Source organism: Anticarsia gemmatalis, chromosome 20, assembly GCF_050436995.1.
Source record: "Anticarsia gemmatalis isolate Benzon Research Colony breed Stoneville strain chromosome 20, ilAntGemm2 primary, whole genome shotgun sequence".
NCBI classification, from domain to species: Eukaryota; Metazoa; Arthropoda; class Insecta; order Lepidoptera; family Erebidae; genus Anticarsia; species Anticarsia gemmatalis.
Genome location: NC_134764.1, coordinates 2,102,112 through 2,118,376, shown reverse-complemented (window position 1 = coordinate 2,118,376; position 16,265 = coordinate 2,102,112). Strand labels below are relative to the sequence as shown.

Below are 16,265 nucleotides of genomic sequence, written 5' to 3'. Positions count from 1 at the left end.
ATGTCCTTCTATCGTCTCGGTATTTCTATGATAAACCACTTTTTAAATGACTTTCTTACTTTATTATATCAACGAACTATTACGGCCACAACCCTAGTCTTCTCTGACAGCAGTTTATCAAAGATACAACAGGCTAAATATGAAATCATTCTAAAGTATTAAATAAACTTTGACCCTCCTCATTTTAAACAGTCAATCATCAAATTGAATAATCATGCGTGAAACTAATAATTCGATGCAGTTTTTATGTTCACATCAGTATTTCTATGTTCAAATGTCAAAGAATAGACAGATTTATGTTATTCCCATATAAAACCGGCAATAATTGAGTAGGTGTGTGCCTTGCATGAATAATTAGTATACACATGCATCAATGCGTATTAATAAAATGATCACGATGGGTGATTATATAACGTTTCATGAGTGAGTGAATATCATTAAGATGAACTCATACGAGTGATGGATGCTCTTCAATTAAAATAATACCTTAGCAACTGTTTTGCTTAGTAATTAGAATCGTTTACCTAGCAATGATATAACAACGAGACGATAATAATTTTGTTCAAACGGGTTAAGAATAATGAGCTCAATACGGAAACCTAGCGGCCCCGCGACTCCAATCGCATTTAAACTTTCATCCCCTATATTAATGCAAAAAGTGTCGATTTCTAATTATGTTCTATCTGAATCTTTATTTAAACTAAACATCAAATTGATTTCTAAATAATTTTAATTCAGGTTTAGAACTATATTTAAAACTTCAAAATCTTAACTTTATAATAGTAGTAGCCAGTACCTCGATTCTCTACCACTATCGATTACCGACAACCGGCTAGCTATCGACAGTTTCTACGACGCCCGTCAGAGGCGCTGATCAGATTTTCATACAAAATTTCTCGATGACAGGTCGGTTGTCGGTAGTCGATAACAAAAGAGAATTGAGCTACAGTAAGCGTGTATAAAAGACAAATGATCGAGCTAAAAACAACCTTAATTTACATTGGTTAGCGTTTAACTAACGCTAAATATATTAACAAAATAGAGTTCAAAATGAGCTTAAATCCACTTTATAACTACAACTAAATATTCAATGCTTAAACCAGTCGGTCTACAATTCTAACTTTATACAAAGTGGGGCATTTAAACCTATTATTTGGTGTTTTGTTTCTGTCTAACTTGTTCTACTAATGTGACTTTTAACTTTTAGATTCAATTATCAATTGAACTAAATAGCATTGGGTAATTCTATTTTGTATTTCAGTGGCACTTTTAGTGATATATTGTTGTTTTTATTCTCAATGGGGGTCTGAAGGTGGATAGAATACTTATAGCTTATTTTAGGTCAGAATAGTCATTATTGCAAAACTGTATATTTTCCTGATCATCCAAGATAATACCAAAATTTTGTTGTACGGTCTTTAACACTTTTGTCATTTAAAAATTTCCTTTGGATTACGTTTTCCCGAGGATACAATTTTATTTACTTAACGTGTAGAGGGGTCAATAGTTCAAGTTTGTGGGGTCGCCACGGCGCTAAGACTTTTTCTATTCCTATTAACCAATTCTTAATAAGTCTGGCACTTCTATTACTCAAATCACGTTATGCAATGTGTCGTATTCGAAGTTACTAATTACCCAAATCGCTAGTCTAATTTCCTTACCGTTTGGTTTCTTAATTCATATAATCTGTACATACCTAATTATTCTCAGATAACATAATAATTTATAAGCCTCAACAATACAATCGTGTCCAACAAATATTCACGAAGACAATAAGTAACGATATCTGACAGTATCGTTAACTTCCGTCAACGATCGTTACTATATACTGTGTACACGAGAGTTGAGACATGACTGCCGGTAGCGAGGTCGGCCTCGGTCATGACCAATGATTAGTATCTGCGAAATATTAGACATTATGTGTGTGTGAAGGTTTTTTATAGCCGGTGTGTGTTTAAGAAAGCTTGTATAGGCTATGACCATATTTATGTATGACTTTTTAGCGTATCCGTAAAACAAGTTAACAGTCAGTAAAAGTTATTGTTGAATTTTTGATTTATGTAAATAAAAATGGATCACTGAAATAAATGTACGCGCGTAACTTTTGAACAAGTACTTCAACTAAAATGGGACCGATGGGATCAAATTCCCGTGGGAATGGAGTCAACGGGGTAAAATTGTACTATACCAGTCCGCTAGTATTAGTATATTTCTCGGGATCTATGGATATTTGAAAAGTATAATTTGACCTTTTTTTCGGATGTCCACTTTTAATAGAAACATTGTTATCTAATATATAAAATTCTCGCGTCACAGTTTTCGTTGCCATACTCCTCCGAAACGGCTTGACCGATTCTAATGAAATTTTGTTAGCATATTGAGTGGGTCTGAGAATCGGCCAACATCTATTTTTCATACCCCTAAGTGACATTTTTTTTATTCATATGGCAAAACAACGTTTGCCGGATCAGCTAGTACTACTATATTACTTTGCCCAAAATCTTGGTCTATGTAAACTATGACATTAACTCCTAATTTCCCGGGTATGTAGTTAAAGCCATAGGTCTATTGTCCCCTGACCTAAGTGCGCTATGAGTATCATGCCTAGTAATGCTTAGTAAGGTACTTTAGAGTACTGAAGTTCTAGGTCGCTCACAATAAACATTTGTAGATTCCCGGGGTCATAGTTACGCTACTTCTGCCTACCTCTTTGCGTTAATATCCAGCCTATTCCGTTCTAAATATGCTAAGTGGTTAGTCTTAGTTCAGTAATGTTTGTTGTTCTTTTAATTATAATGGAGTACAACTGCGTAATGCTTACACAACTTGCTACTTAAAAATTAACGACATACGCTCTGGGGACCAATTCATTAATCTACTTTAAAACAAAAGTGACTGTATACATTTAACTTTTGAATAACTCTTACTAAATGTTCCTTAAGGATATATTTTAGATTTTTGCTTGGTCATTTCAAATATTTTGCTAGCCTATTCTAATGCCTATGCTGTGGACAAGAATGAGTGAAGATAACTGAAATGACCTATGCCTAAAATGTATAATATGCCATTTTATCCAATAAAACCAAAAAAACTAATATTGTATCAATCATTTTCTACCTCAGTGTTTCCAAGATTAGGAATCAAAGACTTTATATTGATTTATGATAATACTAATGTTGTAGGAAACATCCGGTCCACTATAAGATTTTAATTTGCATTACAAAAAACTAAATGAGTTTTAATATAATTTAATATCTCAACATTATTAAGGCAATAAATGCACCAAAAGGAGGCTTTTCTTTTTAAACTAGCACCATATCTCTTTAAATACTGACATCAAGACCAACGTCTGTATAAGTCCTTAAACAGTTTTAAATGAACTCAAAGATAAACTTAGCTAATTAAAGTTCAGTCAAAGGCGAGGTGACAGAGACACCTAAGTAACAACTAGATAAAGATCTGCTCAAAGATCTCTTGAACCTGAAGTTTTCAGCTAATTCACTCTTAGTATGTAAATTAGTTTACGATTTTCGCTTACTAAAATAGGTTAGTTCAAACTGAGTTACAACAACTGTATTAAGGAGTAATGTTTCATTTCAGTATAAGATTTTGGACTTCAAGCTTAAATAGTGAAAATAATATGACGATCTTTTGTTGTACAAAATGCTAGGTATCGTACTGCCTAAAATGTTTTCAACAAGTGAAATCGTAACAGATTTATTTATACAATATTTGTATAGATAAGTTAGAGCAGCTAATATTTCTAAAACCAAATGAGATCTTTCTACTTGACCCTTACTCTACCTTTTACAACGACAAAATTACTGAACAATAAATATAGGTAAAAATTATAAAGCTAATAGATTACATCCCGGTAAAGGACGCAGGCTACTTTTTCGCTATATAACACGATAGAGCAGGCTCGCAAGCAATACATAATGGTTATTAATTTCGCCAAAAATGTCACCAATCTACACATTTTAATCCTGTCTGATTGTTAAAACAAGACCCGCAGTATGTTTACCTTCAACAATAACAAATTCACAGACCTTGAAGTAATTCGTGTTCATGTCATCAGTGTTATAGATCTATGCAATAGGTGGGTCGATGACACGTGTCGCTTACGACCTGTCGTGTCTCATAATGCATATGCTAATGGTCGAGAGTGACCGACTTTGTAACTGTTATCTAATTGACAGAATTGTAGACAAGGTTGAGTTTGGAATTTGATTTTGATGAATATATTTTTACTTAGGCAGCGTTTTTTCGGTTTTTGGAAAAATATAGATTTCTTAGCACATTGTTTTGGAAGCTTTAGAGACTTTAATTCAACTTAATTACTGTCGTCAATATATGGGACACGACAAGTTGCATTCCTATGTGAAAAGTAAAATAAAATGTCAGACTGATGATGTGAATGAATACTAACGAGCAGGTGAATGTAATTCCACTACAAGGCTTGTAAATAATACAACTTACTGCTTGAGAAAAACAAAAAGACGCAAAAACCAACAAAAATCGTAGTACTCGTCGTTTTTACCACTCCAAACAATTTATTACACTTAATTTGCATACTATTTTCGCTCTTAAACCAGGAAATACAATCAAACAATCACGCAAGCAAACAAAAAGTCAATTTTCTATTTCAAACTGCATCTTTTGTTGCACTATTAGTATCAATGACTACGTTTAATTTAACAGTACTTAACAAAAAGAGGTCTATTCGTTTAACAATCATGCTGTTTATTATTCATAATGCTAAATTGTATCGTTTACCTTGCGTTTAGTCAAGGATACCTTAGTTAAACACGAGCGCTGATAGCCTTTCATGTTTAGGAGTAAAGAAAATCTATACTACTTGTTTGTTTGCTTGTTTGTTTGAACGCGCTAATCTCAGGATCTACTGGTCCGATTTGAAACATTCTTAAGGTGTTAGATAGCCCATTTATTGAAGAAGGTTATAGGCTATATATTATTTCGCTGCGACCAATAGGAGCAGAGTACCAGTAAAAAATGTTACAAAAACGGGGAAAATTTTCACCCATTCTCTTTAATGTGACGCAAGCGAAGTTGTGCGGGTCAGCTAGTTCTGTATAAATCTAAGGTAGAACGGACGGATCCTTAAATAATATATTTATTTTTCCTTTAAAAAGAGGTCAAAGAAAGTAGGCCAGACATATTTCTCGTATGCATCCTGATAGATGGGCAAACCATGTGACGGATTTGAGTCCAACAGACGCACACAGAAATCGTGTTCAGAATATGATGCAGATCGACGTTGCGATGATCTCGCGCTATTATAATAGTAGGAGATAAGGAAAGTAAGTACTTTAGTTTGCTCGTAATTTTTCGTGTCTTTCGCGTTCTTTGGCCTCGGCCCTACCCCTGTTGGAAGTAGGCTTGATTATATGTTATGTTATGACAAAGCATTTTTACTTCAAAAGGGAAGGAAGAAGTTGGTTTTTAGTAAAACTGGGCAAATGAAGTGCGCTACTAAGACGTCCTGTCTTGTAGGGAGTCCCTGAGCCTAGTTATTTTACTTTTTAATATCTGGTTTATTTCCTAACTGCGTATTCACGGTCTAAGGTCACAAAGTACGTCAAGTACAAATTATTAGGCAATTGATGAAGGTGATATAAAATTCCTAATATAAAATATGCGAATTATTATGCAAATGAAACTGTCACATTTATTATAAAAACCCACGGTAATAATAATCTTATAAATAAACTTCCGTATTCTATATCTTGTTTCCTTTTATATGAGTAATCGGACACACACATACACACACACATATACACACATACATAAACACACACAGACACACACACACACACATTTTCCCGCGCTTTTATTTCTATGTATGTATGATTGTATGTGTAATAATCTTTGTATGTGTTGTCCTTTTTGCTTCTAGCCCAAGATTTTTTTTTTTTTTTTTAACCTATACTGTCCCATTGTTGGGCAAAGGTCTCCCCCAAACTCCTCCACCGGTCTCTATCCTCAGCCATCTCTTGCCACCCTTCCAGATAGGTGTCCAAATCGTCACGCCAACGTTTCCTCGGCCTACCTCGCCGTCGTCGACGACCTTCAGGCATCCATTTTGTGACGATACTTGCCCACCTATCTGGATGCATCCGAACAACATGACCCGCCCAATCCCACTTAAGTTTGGCAGCTTTCTTGCCAACATCCGCGACTCCTGTTTTGGAGCGTATAACGGTGTTACGTATGCGGTCTGCGAGTTTTAGGCCTAATACGCTCCGCTCGATAGCTCTTTGGCAAACTTTAAGTTTAGACTTCTGAGTCTCGGTCAGAGACCAGGTTTGAGCACCGTAAGTTAGGACAGGCAAGATACACATGTCGATGAGTCTACGTTTATGTACCATTGCAAGGTCGCCCTTGAGTAACGTCTTCATCCAAGAATTAGTCCATGAATTTGGATTATAAAACAATAAATTATATTTTATGTTCAATGTTATATTTTTGTTGTGATGTGTTATGTATATTGTCCATGATATTGACCGTGAGAATATTAACATATTATTATCATAATTATTATAATTTATTGAAATAAACTGTTCTAACAGCTAGTATATGTGACTGTTAGTGTGATTTTGGGTCCTTCTCTTGATTCGATCCTTGGTTAAGAAAAATGTGTAGGTACGTTTTTTCAGCGAAAGTATGAATTTTCAGTTTAAAGTAGTAATGACGAAACATAGTCGCTACATCATAATTATTGTATAGGGTGCCAAAGATTCAATTTCTATCCATACTAAAATCTGTCTGTCTCTCTATCACGCTTTCATGGCTAAATCGCGATATCGTTTTACATGTTTTATATTCATTGTTTCAGATTTTGATACGATTTAACGTTGTTTCCTTTGATGTATTACACAAACTTAAATGCAAAAAAAAACACTTGTATTTACTATTCAACGCAATCGCAACATTATTCCAGTCGTCACGTAGAACTGAATATAAATATCGGAGTTAAACGTGTGGAGATTAATCTCGGGAGGCTTGGGATTTGCACGGACGTGTCCCGCTTGTGTTGCCTCAGAGCCTGTGTACCGTGGGCTCGCACGTGACACACATTTGTAACTCTGACGGGTAGGAACATTTATATCTGTGGGGTTCGAAAGGGGTAGGAATGGAATCGTTTCTCTTTATAAGTCCTCACTAGAACCAAAGATTTACAGATATAGGTGTATTGTATTATGCAATTTTCGCTATTTACTAGGTTGCTTATGTTATAGCCAATTGGATGGTTAATCTCTAGGTAACAATTTGTTGAGAATATTTCAACTAAACTTGTTAAGGGCCCGTTTATTGCCAAATGCCGGGCACGTAACCAAACTTCGGGCTACTTCTTAGAACATAAAATTTTCAACTCAAATTGACAAAGCCCGGTCGCAATTTCCGCGAGCCAGGAATAAAACCCGAGACCTCGTGACCTGTAGTCGCGTATACTGCGGTTCTAAAAATCCTGGTTATCGCAATTACTTTAAACTAATTAAGAAGTTTTATCAGCAATAACCTTATGAGACTCAACAGAGAGATTCACCTTCGCCCTAGTACGTAGCATCTATATTATTATGTTCTTGATTTATTTATAAGGTATCTCCGATCAATATCATGGAATATGTAGTAGAAGTATTTATGGCTTGTCTTAGAAAATGGGTATTTTTACGACCGGGAACAAATGGTACCCCCGATGCTGTGTTGGCATAATAGAGGCCCTACGTGATTCGTGTTGTTTCGTGCGAAAGGAACTTTTTAAGGTCTTACTCGAGCTGGTATAAAGGGTACGATTTCTAACGTTAGACAAAGACAGCGTTTCTTAATAGTGCTATCTCTTTTAATACATAGAATAAGTCTCGCTAACCACGTTTGGTGCTCGTACGTTTGTTATCGTAGTACCTACAATTATGATTTTCGTATTGATAATTTATTTTATGCTTTCAAATTACTTGAAATATAAAGGTTTTCGTGTATTTCCGCGAATAATACTCATAGCTATAGTATAGTTTTTAATCGCTCCTCAGGTAGAATTTTTCTTATTATTCATCTTTGTTCAGCTTGAAATATTTGTGAAAAATCGAGGTCGTTTGAAGGTTTGTTTAGGTGTTTCATTGTAAGTCATCATTGTAAATTAATGTTTAGGTACCTGTAAGTAGTAAATGAGATATTTAAACTTTACACTAACACAGATAGTTCCTGAAGAATTTTGGTTCTATGTAAACTATTATGTGCTTTGAATTTCTTCATTCAGGCTCGGGTCTCATGCTTTCCTTAAGCATTTTTACTAACTGAAATTTTAATCTTTGGTTTCCTTAAAACACCGTAAACTAGAGCAAAAGTTTAAATACTTTAAACATTATTATTATTATTCTTTATAGACACCCATTAGGTATCATATTTGTCCAATTTAGTATAACTTGTTACGATATTAACTTAAAGTTTGGTAACATAATTTCCGTTCCAGTTATGCCTATATCAAGCGTGCAATCAATTTGTGTATAATTTGACCCGAAATACTTAATTTTGTTAGAATACCGTGGTTAGTGTCAATATTAGTTAGTCAACTACGGAGGTTAATGGTTGGGAAACATGTTTAATATGACTAAAGTTAATAATAGACCCTAAATAAATAAATAAAATGTAACTGTAGTATCATAATTTTCATAATTTTTGACTGCCTCTGCTCTGTGGCTATAGTAAGAGAGGCTGATATAAATACATCTAGATTAAATCTCGGGTAAAAAACCTGTGCCTGAGATTACTTTTCTTATCAAAAAACTGTCAGCGATTGCCGTGCTCCGAAAAGCACGGTAAGCTGACGGTCCGAACTCTTGCCGGTTGTTTCGGTTACCACTCAGGCTTAAAAAATAGGGCATACTACAGTATTGTGCATTTATTGGTCACTATTAAGAGTTTCCTGCCGATGGCCGTATTCAATGAAACTGGTCAACAAATTTTATTGACAGTGGCCATGGTCAAATATTAGCCAGGAAGACATTTATCATATTTCTGAGCCCATAATGACATCAAATCCGAATATTATCAAGGGCTTAGTTAAAACGTATTACGTCAATAATCTCATATTTAAGTAATATTCAAATTTATTTAAAATTAGGCCTATTATTATTAAAATTTAGTTTTTAAAAATGCGGAAGGCTGCCACGTGCGTCAGTTGTCACGTCGGCTGTCTACACACTATCTAGAACGATACGATTGTTGCCGTCGCCTTGAACTTCAAAACTTGGACAATGCAGTGAAAGGGTGCGGACGGCTTTATGCAGATATGCAGTATTTATTCAAATGAATTTATATTTTTAATTTAGTAATTGTTTTTTTTTTCTTTTTTTGTGGTGAGATGCATGTATGTGGATTTTTTAAATTAACAAGGATTGTATAAAAGTGATTTGTCACGATGATAAAATTCTGAACCAGTTTAAATATGTATTCATTTAATGTTATATATTTTTGAACAATTGACTTTCATCGTTAGGTCCAAATATGACCTGTCCAAAGTTAGGTAAACTATTTGAACCTTATGGAGTTTTAACAAGCAATAAATCTAGGTAGACAAAGATATTCAAAAAAATATATGAAAATAATACGTATGTGTGTTCTTTCATATTGTTTCTTAAAAGGCACTAACAATATCTTACATGCAACGTACAATAATAACCACACACCATAATTAACCTTATTAACATCAGTAAAAGGACGAACTACTGAAAATAAGGCTAAGGTCCTTACCAATTAAAACATAATTAATATCCACGAAGATTTTAAAAACAATCATCGATAAATCTAGCTTCTAATCGGAATAATCGTTTTCAACCAAGACCTGACTTAAGACCTTTTTATAATTACTTGCATTAATTAATTCATAATTGGTATAACATTTCCATGGCTTTATAGTTTTAATTTTGAAGTATTTTTCCCTAAGAAAACCACGCCTCTTGTTTCATTGTAACACAATGCATTTGCATTTTGCATTCAATCAGTTAACTAAAGGCCGTAGCTTAGAAATGATTGAATAATTATACGTCCAAACTTCCTTATCTAAGACTAGATTGTAAATTCAGAAAAGCTTATCTAAACTTATCGATCTAGATTTGATCTTTGTCTTATCGTTTGAAATGGCGACGGATAAGACCAAGGTTTGGTGTAAATTGTGAGAAAATATTTTCATTTAATAAAAAATGTCAAAAATTGTTGAGTATGGACTGATAGTCTAATACTTTGCAGGTAATTCACAGTGACTTTTCAGTCTTTTAACAAATTGATATTATGTGATTTAAAATGTCAATTGCCTCCCAGGGCGGCTATTTTGTTATTGTATATCAATTTGAAAGCCTCTTGGCTGTACATTGTTTTCTTTTTTAGGCTATAGTGATTAGCACGTTACGTCAAAGCAGCAATGCACTGAATAGTGACCATCAATTTGAAGTACATAAGCTGTCAACTGAGATACGGAAACATACTTCCTATTTGTATACTCGAGTCTCGATTAAAAATATAAATGCTACACTAAATATCCTTTAAACTATCTAATGCTAAACGACCCCTAGTTAATCTTGCCATTGAAACTATTCCCTAAGTGACTACGACATAACAAAAAGGCTCTTTCAAAAGACAAAGGTTTGGTAAAACTTTCATAGAAAAATTCCGATCCATTTACTATTCTCAATGGGCCTATTTAATTCGTAAGGCCCGGTATTAATAACAAGTTACTGTCTATATTTGTATCTCTTAATTAATACATAAATATAAACAGCAATTGCGCACACGGAACTTATAAATTGCAAATATACATCTCATGTAATTTTTTATAACTTTTATTAACACAGTTTTTTCTCTTTTAATTAGACATTATATAATACTTAATATCATATTTTATTTTATGATAAAAAAGAGCAGTTAAGATGCGCGTGTGAATTTGAATGTATAATTTGGTGATTCAAATTTTTAAGTAATAAGTTTATTTTCAAAATAGATTATCTTAGTTAAATAAGAAGATGCAAGGTCAAAGCCTTGTCACATTTATGATTTTATTTTATTTTAACGAAATATTTGAATCGGTCATAAGGAAGTATATTATATTTATATAATTAATTATTATTATTAAAACTATAAACTACATGAAATAATTCTATTGTGCATCTCGTGATGAAATTTCCGGGATAAAAAAAATACAATTTTATTAGAGACATACATACAAATTATTGCCGAGCCGATTGTTACTATTATATCATCAGATAGCTTGTAGATAATAAAATAATTAATTATTTGTTTTGAACAGCAGCGCAATTTTGACTAGCGAGAGTTTAAAATTATAAAGTGACAATAGTTCACTATTGTCACTTTATAATTATAAAAGAGTTTAAAACTCTAACTAACCTTGCTAGGGACACCGATAGATTTTTCGTAAAAAAACATCGTCGATGACTGCCCACTTATGGATACGAGTAGAAAAACTCCCAATATGTCATCTTGCAACGGAAAAATCGCCTTTAATTAGAGTTTTTATATCATGACTTCTGCCCTCACACATAACACCGTCCATTTTAAGCTTATTTTTACGGATATTGACCCGCTACTAATAGTGTTATGCCGATATGGACACTACCTTTTATTGCGTTTTATGTTCTCTACTATGTATTTAACTTTGTAGCTAGAAATATATTTTTATCCTCTAGTAACAGACTCGTGAATACAACTTATTTTTAAAGCAAAATATGCTAGAGTATAGATACGTCTTAAGATTTGCATTTTTTTACTTTAAACAGGTTTAAAAGAATTACTTATCATAGAATACAAAATTAACGAACCATGAAGTTAGATGTGTTTACTAGGTATAATTTCGTTAATAGTATATTTAATCAGTTGTTCCTATATCATACTTATATTATATACTTCTTGTTCCTATATTATTATCTTCATCCCCTAGTTTATTGAGCGGATCATCTCTCATAATAACTTTAATAAGAATTTCTCTGAGAAAATGTTGATTAGATTTGTTAAAACTCACTCCAAGAGAACTTGACAAATAAACTACGGAGAGATTCAAAGTAGATAGCAGAAAAAAAATCTAATTTAAATCTACGGTAAATCCTCTTATCAAAAGTTCTAATGGACCCACGATCCCTGATGCAAAGGTACTGTGATGACCACATTAACAAGAACAACTACATCAAGAAAGATCGCAAGAGACGCTTGATTAATACATTGATAAGTGCGTATAAAAATATTGCAATTACGAAAGACGGTCTCAACATTAGCTGTCCCAATTTCAGTTGTTCTAAAATTGTATAATACGAAATGACACATAATATCCGTAGAACATTTTACACTCAACTCTACCAAGAAATATTCCAGACGCTCTCCTGGGAACTTACTCCTTCCATCGACCGCAGTTCGAAGAACTCTAACTTAATGGAAAATAATAGCATCGTTTTACTATTACCGAACACTGTGACATCTTTACCTTACGCAATCGTTTACTAAATACTTTCTCTTTCCAAACTCGTGACTAAAAAGCCATGTGCTCAAGCTATTGACATATGTATCTGGCTGATTGTGTGAACGACCTTTGCCTATTCGAAAAAAAATAAGGCTGTTTGAATAAATCTGTGTTATAAAAAAACTTGATTTGTCTTTTATTATTTCCTACTATAAACTAAAGATGGCTCTTAATGGCTTATTGTACGTAATTACATGTCTTATAATTAAATCGTTAACGAAGACATTGTTATTGAGATTATAAACAAAAAACACGCCTGTTAGCTGTTGTGCAATGTGTTGCTGTCTTTCCTAATAATATTTACATACAATGCTGTTGCAATTTGCAATTACAAATTGCAATAAGACATCTTTTATAAGATAATTCTTTAAACATTTTTGTGTGTGAATAAAAATTGCGGATAAGACGTTGATATGCGCGTGCGCTTAAACTGACAGCTCGATGAATGATAAACGTAGTTTTTTGTTAGACAACCTATTTTTTGTAAGGACATTCATTAATAGCAATTTTATTATTTAATATCATTATCTTTTTTCGTCTTCAATATTTTAATTTTTTGAGTTAGTGCTTGTATTATTTTCACAAGACTCTGTGAGGAAATAAATGTTTAAGTAAATAAATAAATATATACTTACTTCACGACTGCAATACACTTGAAATTAACACCGTTAAACACACGAAAATCCCGCCAAAAATAGTGCGCGGAATTTGAAAATGACAAACGCGTCGCTTCGATCTAAAATTCGAACTCGATGGTCTGACTATTTTTTTTCTTCAATGTTCCTATACAACCTCTATGTATACCAAATAGGTTGTAGCGGTAACATTGGCGCGTGCGCTGCGGTATGGTGCGCGTCGGCTACTGATCTAGCTGGTCTCCTTGCGTACCTTGAAAGCTACTGAAAGCCCCGCCCGCCTATCGCATTCTTGGTAACAATTTAATTAGATCAATGTTTTAGTATTATAGTCCTTCGTGTCTCTTTGTTGTCGAAGCGGATGAAAAAACAGGGCCGTCAATGAGATACAGTAACCGTCAGTCATTATAAAATCGATGTCAGCCAGCAAGGTGAAAAGAAAAATATCATTTATTCGTGGAAATATGATTTTTTCGGAGTTTGCTTGAAAGATGACGATGAATTGACGTTTTGCAATTATGTAATATCCTGTACTTTTTAGGTGTAATAAGTCAGTTATTAATTGATGTCATTAATAACTGAAGATCTCGTGGTGCATTTATCAATGTTGCGCAAGATTATTTTATATTAAAGGAGTTCAATACGGCGGTAGATCTTTTATATATATTTTATTAAATTAACGAATATGAATTGAATCATTATTTCCTATGCGGCTGTAGGGTGGGCCTGAAATAATTGCATGGTCTGAGGACTGAATTTAAGCGTCGAAGGTCATCTTTACATTTTTCAAGATTACCTAACTACCTAACAATAAATTTATTATTAGTCTTTTACACCATATTTCACATGATTTCAGCGGCATCAAGCACGATCTCTATTTCTGCGTTGATGTATGAAAAATCTACACAGAAAATTCTAAATTAAATTATCATAGACAACATTATTCTATATTATCATGGATAACACTCATCATTTGTCTTAGACATAATTAGGATGATAATATATTATAGATAGAAGTGCAAAATATGGACGTAAATACCCTGGGCTTTATTTTAAAATACCTAAGTAAATCAATGTAATCATGTACGGAAGTAAATTGACAATAAATAAACGAACAATGTCCGAGTGTGCAAAAGTATCGACATAGGCGGAAGTTTGCGTTAATAGATTAATGAACATAGACAAAGACACAACGCAACCTTTGTGTGGTGCAATGAACTTATTCGCTTTCCTCCTCTTCCTTGAAAGATAAAAATATTAAACTTAATTATATTTTTCTTCAATCAGCAGCCGACAATCAGTGTTCGAATGACTGCTGATTTAAGAAAGTCCCAGATTCAAATTCAAAATATCCTTTATTTTGTAAACTATGCATAAATAGTCATATTTCATGTATTTTTTGGCCGTTTCGGACCACGGGTCGAATGATAACCGATATTGGTATAAGCACTCGTCTCTCACACAAGTGGTCGAGGGTTCAAACCTAAGGCGACAGTAAATGTCTTTTTAAAATAAGTATTATTGGTTCTTGAGGTGAAAATAATCACCGCGAAGAACCTTGAGAGGTTTTAAGAATAGGTTTTGAAGGATGCACAACCGATCATTCAAGGTATATGAGACTTATCCAGTTAGTGTATTGAAATTTTATTACTTCATTTTCATAAAATGCTCCTTTTTTATTACAATTTAATATAATAGGGCAGTAACGTGTCTTTTCACACACCACGAAGCATAAAATCTCAAAAATGCATCATTTTATTCAAGCGTAACACACAGTTAATATATTTTTTATATCTATTAAATGTATATAAAGTTTATTGCAATGTGTAAAAAAATAATAGGACGAAAAAAGTTAATCGGTAGCCATTTTCTAAATAGTGAATAGTGTCACGTATCGTCATAGAGTAGAACGCAATCTTGTAAGAATTTTAACAATATTAAAACCTAATACAAGGAAGAAACTAGATATCCGTAAAACGTATTTTCTTTCAGTTTGTTGTGATAGTTGCAAGTTTTTGTTCGACAGCCAGCCGCGGAACATATAGGAAGAATGCTTTGGTGTTAAATCTATACTAATATTATAAAGCTGAAGAGTTTGTTTGAATGCGCTAATCTCAGGAACTACTGGTCCGATTTGAAAAATTCTTTCAGTGTTGGATAGCCCATTTATCGAGGAAGGCTAGAATAGACTATACTATATAATATATGTAAGCGTGTATGTCACTGAACTTCTCTTAAACGACTGGACCGATTTTGATGAAATTTTTTGTGTGTTCAAGGGGATCTGAGAATGGTTTAGATTCACAATATTGTCCGTTGGACATTTTTTTTTAATTTATTTTTTACAAATTAAAGACGTGCAGACAGGACAACGTCTGTCGGGTCCGCTAGTACTATACATATCATCACGCTACAACCAATAGGAGCAGAATATCAGTAAAAAATGTTATAAAAACGGGGAAAATTTTGACCCGTTCTCTCTTGCGCGAAGTTGCGCGAGTCAGTTAGTGAAAAATAAATTACAGGTCTTCACACTTCTGTTTCAGGATGTTTTGAAGGAATCACAGTACCCAATGAAAGAAGGGGACTGTTCAAAATATCGTCATCTTAATTAATACCGAATTGAGCTGACAGCAATTTTACGAAAACGTTAGACTCCTAGAAAATAATCACGAGCAACGATATAAGCATGCAAACGTCACAAAATGGAACTCAACTAAAAGCACATAATCATAAAAACATTTTTCTCATAATCGAACCAATACGACCTCTAACCTCTCTCTGAGTAAATTTAGCGGTAGTTTATCTATTCAATAGTGTCAAAACTCATATAAAAAAACGCTATTGAATAGATAAACTACCGTTAAATGTACCTCAGAAACCGGCGGTTACAGGTCCTATTGGTTCGAACGCTATTGAATAGATAATTTACTCAGAAATCGGGGGTAACAGAATTAAGGTAGTGGTGAGTTACTCTCCATGAAATCAGAGCTGAAATAGTTTTGAACCCCGCTGTCCTAGTTAAGATAGATTACACAGCTAGGACTGACAGAATGGCAGCCACGTGGGGCACACACATCATTGTGATTTAC

General features: G+C 33.6%; 1 protein-coding gene across 1 annotated transcript in view; it reads right to left on the bottom strand.

The window, feature by feature from the left end:
• LOC142981618 (hexuronate transporter) overlaps positions 1–13,412 on the bottom strand; it is a 63,147-nt gene extending 49,735 nt beyond the window's left edge. The window contains exon 1 of the mRNA XM_076127637.1: positions 13,174–13,412. The gene's annotated coding sequence lies outside the window, so the exon portion shown is untranslated. The remainder of the gene's footprint in view (positions 1–13,173) is intronic.
• Between the last annotated feature and the right edge of the window lie 2,853 nt (positions 13,413–16,265).